The sequence below is a fragment of the Bufo bufo genome, chromosome 8, assembly GCF_905171765.1.
Source record: "Bufo bufo chromosome 8, aBufBuf1.1, whole genome shotgun sequence".
Classification (NCBI taxonomy): Eukaryota; Metazoa; Chordata; class Amphibia; order Anura; family Bufonidae; genus Bufo; species Bufo bufo.
The window spans coordinates 207,628,713-207,634,712 of NC_053396.1; positions in this window are offsets into that span (position 1 = coordinate 207,628,713).

Here is a 6,000-nt window from a genome sequence, read left to right on the forward strand (position 1 = left end):
GGAGCAGACGATGTCCATATACTCTGGAAATGTATAAAGATCCAAGAGTTCTGGGGAAAGGTAAATAATACAATAGAGTAATACCATTGGTTTAAAATCCCCAGGCAATTTGAGATATGTATATTGGGAGCGATGGATAAAATAGATACCCCCCAACATCGAGAAATAGCATCTAAACTTCTTTTCCAAGCTAGGAAATGTATTATTGGGCATTGGGGTGGAAGCGCTGTTCCCATGGTTAGGGAATGGGAAAGGCTTACTAGAGCCGCACTCACCAGAGAGGAATTTCACCTGGCAAATATTAAGAAAAAACTCAGATTCGCTGGTCTATGGCAGAAATGGCTGATATAATGAAACCCTTAGGAGATGATGAGTCGTGTGAACTGGGGTGGTGGGGGTGAGAGGTGGAGAGAGGTGGCATTGTTTTTTTTGTTTTTTTTCTCTTTCTTAGGGAGCAGCAAACGAACAAGGGAGGCGGGGTTGGTATATAGATTGCTATGGAAATAAAAGATTGTTATAACTTTTTTGTATGATGTCCAAAAATAATAAAGATTTATATATTTTTTTTTAAAATGTAGCAATCTGTAAAGTTTGTCAGTGGGCAGGCAGAAAACCATTTTGACGGAGTCGATCTCTATGCCCAGGAACGTTTAGCATGTAACCGGGCCTTCAGTTTTTTCGGGTGCTATTGGGATCCCAAAAAATTGCATAGGATATAGAAAGGTGTTTAATAAGAATCGGCAACCCTCCCCTTCCCCCGGGGCAATAAACTAAAAATCATCGAAATAATGGATAATGGAACGGGAACCAGTTTCATAACGCACAACCCGATCAAGAAAGGATCTGAACATAATGGCAAGATATAGAGCAGCCCATGGGAAGGCAGGTATCATAATAATACAGACTGTCCACACAACAGCCCAACAGATGGTAGCAATATGGGTGAAAGGAGGCGGAAAGCCGATTCGATATCGGATTTCGCCAGAAGGGCACCGCTGCCCGCATCCCTGACCAGGGCAACCGCCCTGTCAAAAGAGACATAGGAGACGAGGCGTCTTCCGGAGGGATAGCATCATTAACTGAAGTGCCCTTTGGGTGGGAAAGGTGGTGTAAAAAGACAGAACTTGCCCGGTTTCTTCTTGGGGACTACACCCAGGCGGGAAATCTGTAGGTTATGGAATGGCTGGGAAACAAAAGGGTCCTCCATCCTACCCATAGAAACTACTTTGAACACCTTATCCCGGAGCACCGTGGGGTGATCCTTGGCCGACTTGAGGTTGTCAGCAAACAGGATCTCTGCTAAGGAGAAAAGGAATATAAAACCCAAACATAAAACCAAAACGCAGCTGAGTAGAAGCATGTTTATTGAGGTACAGATCTAACCAAGGCGCCATCCTGGCTACGGTCACCGGCATCCTTAGAGTCACCGTGGGAGGGGGGCTTGAGTGTTTTGACTTGGGGACGCGGGCATATATCGGCAGCATGTGGGCCTCCGCAAGTAGAACACTTGTGTTTATACTTGCAAAGTCCAGCAAATCTGCAATGTTCTTTGTTAAATAGCCAACATGCCCCTGGGTGTCACACGGCCACTGGTCTCTGGGAGGACAAGACACCGGAACCAGTGGCCGCACTGGGAAAGGGAGATCTTTGTGACACCATTAACTGCAGCCACACAGAGGTGGCTTTGACCCCCCATCGAATCACCGGCTGGAGGGACAGGCGGCGACGGAATTCCTCGTCATATCTCTACCAAGTGGATCCGCCATAGGAATCGGATTTGTAAGCGCTATAAATAGTGTCTTGGTATACAAAAAGCTCAGAGCAGTGTTCAGGATGCCGCTGACCTATATTGCATCCCAACACAGAAAATGCTTGGAGCCAGGCGGCGCTCTTTGTCTACCATATGCTGGTCAACGGTTATTAAAGACCAAATGTCTACATATTGGTTGGACCATATTTGGGCAGACACCACAAGAAATAGAATCCCTGTGAATGCTCGCCTGAACTGGGGGGGAGGGTTTCTTATTAGTAGGAGGAAAGAGAGGTTGTGAAGAAGCAGGCTGCAATGTTTTAAGGATGGCCTTAAGGGCCGCGGCAACATTTTCTATGGGAACGGAATGGATGCGGACAGCACACAGTGTGCTGTCTGCATCCGCATTTGCGGAGCGCTGCCCCGATCTTCGGGCCCGCAGCTCCGCAAAAGACAACATGTCTTATTCTTGGCCACAGCTGCAGACAAGAAAAGGCATTTCTATAGGGGTGCCGGGCGGGCGTGTTGCGGATCCGCAATTTGCGGGTCCGCAACACACCACGGACGTGTGAATGGAGCCGAAGTCAGTGGAGGTAGCGGAGGGGCCGGCGGAGGAGCGAGAGTGATGGCGACGCCTACGTGACGTGGCAGAGTGGGGGGCTGGGAAGGGGCTGGCGGTGCAGACTGCATAGGTACACTGGGCACCACCTCTTCAGGATGCTCAACAGCATCCTCATATACATCAGGATGGCCTGTAGACATAGGGGGAACATGGGGCTGAGGGTGTGCAGGCTCATGAATGGGTGGTATAATTGATTGAGGAGGGGTGAGAGGCCACTCAGAGGAAGAAGAGGCACTTGCCTGGGCCCCCATTTCTGTAACTAATGTGCGCTCTGTGACGCAGGATGAATGAGGAGCAGGAAGACTGACTGCAGGAGAAAGGGGCAGGGCCTGAGCACATCGCTGAGATGGCCGTTCCTCTGTTAATGGGGAGGCCACAGGAACAGCACGTGCTGCGGACGAGGTCCCAAGCGTGTGAGGGGGGGGGGGCGGGTGCGACGAGAGGACCGTCGGCCCCCCACTGCAGGAAGAACTGGAGGGCCCTGCGGTGCGGGAGTGTGGAAGAGGGAGCTTGAGGAGGAAAGATGGCAGGCAGATTCAGCAGTAAATGCAGCCAGCCATCCCCCTCCAATTGTATGCGTGCCAGGAGAGCCGACATCAGCGGGTCACCTGCAGACATCTTGGACCAGGTACGTGACTAAGAGCCGCTGGCCGTCCGAGAGGAAGAAAGAGGAAGGGGGAGGCACATTTAAGCTGCGGGGGCTGGCTCTTTGAGCACATGGAGGGAAGGGGAGGGAGCAGCAGAAAGCACAGTAGTGCTTTAACCCCGCGCTGCTGGACAACAGCCTGGTGCTGGCACAGACCACCCAAGCACTACAGCCCCTTCAGAAGGACAACAGGGGGGGGGGGGGGGGCAAACAAAGCCAAATAGAAGGGGGGAGGGGATACCAGCAGATCCGACCCCTCATCCTTATACAGTCGGGGGCTCATCGGGCAGCCTAGCAGTGTATCACAGGCTGGGAGAAGGAGCGAGGCCCAGCTCCGAGAAGCAGGTAAATAAGCTTCCCTTTACAGATCTGGCCAAGTATTAAGAGTTCCCCCCCCCCCCCCCCCCCCCCCGCCCTTTATAATTTTACAACCCTTTTAAGTCCATAACTCTATTGGTTCCAAAGTCCTCATGTCATTCCAAGATAACAGAAGATAAATATTCAAAGGGGTATACCGGTTGGTATAACTATTAGATTGGTGAGGGTTCTACCCTCACCAACCATGAGAAGGGGGCCCCGTTTCTCCTGCAGCCCCCTGAAATGAAAGTAGCAGCTGGTCCTACATGCGCGGTCGCACCATTTAATTTCTATGACAGTTCCGGAACCAAATCCTTCATTAATTTTCAGACCTCCTGATATTCAGTTGCCAACCTGCTACTACTGTCAGACTTTTCTGATGTGTACATGTCCCTCCCAGTAATACATGCTCAATGTGAGATATGTTTGACCAGGATGGTGCAGTCTTCACTAGCTCTCATTTATTAACACAGCTACATTCCTCGATAGATTTCTCCTTCTACAGCTCCTGAAGGATCTCCTCTCACTTGTGCTAACAGAGCCATTTTTGGAAGGATGGTGCACTATGCAGAATACTCTTTCAGTGTCCCTTTACAATCCAGTGGCAGGTGCAATTACAGCAGGTTGCGCATAGTTAAGAACAGCCAGTAACTGATTGTGAAGAGTATGTTATTCTCTGTACAGTTTGCTGTGGGTGCTTTGCTTTCTCTCTATCCTCGTACACAGGTGTAGCTGTCTTGTGTGTGCTTTCCTCCCTATCTATAGCCTGTGTCAGCAAAAATTAGAACAGCCCCTCCCCCAGGACAAAATATTTTTTCTTGCACACTATTAAATTAGGGTACTTTCACACTAGCGTTATTCTTTTCCGGTATTAAGTTCCGTCCTAGGGGCTCAATACCGGAAAAAAAACTTATCATTTTTCACCTAATGCATTCTGAATGGAGAGCAATCCGTTCAGTATGCATCAGGATATCTTTAGTTCAGTCACTCTTACGGTATTTGGCCAGAGAAAGTACCGCAGCATGCTGCGGTATTTTCTCCATCCAAAATTCCGAAACACTTGCCATTGAAATGCATAATGCCCAATCCGGCACCAAGTGTTCTGGCAAAACGGATCCGGTTTTCCGGTCTGCACATGCGCAGACCTTTAAAAATGCAAAAATTAATAAATACCGGATCCGTTTTTCCGGATGACACCAGAGAGACAGACCCGGTGTTTCAATGGTTTTTTTAGACGGATCCGCGTCCGTCTACAAATGCAATCAGTTTGCACATGGATTTCCGGATCCGGCAGGCAGTTCCGGTCACGGAACTGCCTGCCGGATCTTCACAATGCAAGTGTGAAAGTACCCTTATACTGCTGTCATCACAATTCATACGATTTCCTTCATCTTTGTGTGGTGCCAAATCAATTAGAAGTATAAGTATGTGCATGCCATACTGCTTCCATAATGAGACCAGACACACTAGGTGGTTTCATGGGAAAGTACTTCCTCGCCCCCCTGAGCAAGACCCCTGTTTATTTAAAAATACATTCACATATATAGCAGATATGACATCACAAAAGGGGTGTTCCTTAAGAAGAGACTATTGGCTCCTTAACCTGATAGGAGTGGTTTCAGCAACTTCAACTCTGATTTCATAGGTAGATTTGAACACTGCAATGTAATCCCTATTTTACCCCTCCCCTATTTACCTTAAACAAAATAATGCACACATGGCTCAAACATCTGGTTTGCGGCCATCTTGTGGACAAAAATGTATACTATAGAATGTTCACACCACATACACATCTCTCACAAATCCCTCCTTTTGCGGGAAATAGACCAAAGGTGAACAGGCAAAGTGAGGTACTCTCCCAACGCCCTAATCAGCGAAAAGCTGGACTTTGCTTATTGCTTCACCAGGTCCCCTCAACTCCCTTTTGGATTTGCCTTCACCTTGTCCTATTTACCCCTCAACCATCAACAAGGTTTTATTTACTTCAGGATGGAATATTCTTTGTCTTTGACAGGGGCACAGAACTAATATATAGTGTGGGCATGGATGTATTAAACATTTTTAAAAACAATTTTTCTAAAATGGAGAACTATATAACAGCCTGTTAAAACCAAATTCTAATAACATTGTAGTAGCTGAATCAGTTGCCAAAACATTATTCTGGCCATGATGTGATTAATTTCAGAAGTTTTCCCGTCAGTTCATTTGATAAAGTCCATCAGTTTCTTTAGATCCTTGGTGATCCTTCCATCAGGGGCAGTGTTGTCCGGAATGTACAGTAGAGGCAGCAGTTCCTGTAGACCCCTCCTTTTTCTGCTGTCAAGGACCAGTCGGTTCTGTAGAGTCATCACTTAAAAAGAGCTCAGTTGTTCCACCATTCCCTTCACAGCATCACAGGTGTAATTCACAAATCTCTGTTGTTGACAATAGAGATGTTAATCCAATCTACATTTTTTTTTAAACTTTTTTTTTTATACTACAAATCGTGGGAATTAGTGACTCAAATCCTGCAGCTATCTGACTTTTAGCTTTAAATTCGTCAGAAACTCTTCTACAGACTCCTCTGGCATCCATGTATACACGTGAGTCAAGGATGTAGGAGTGACCTCCTTACTCGTGACAGGA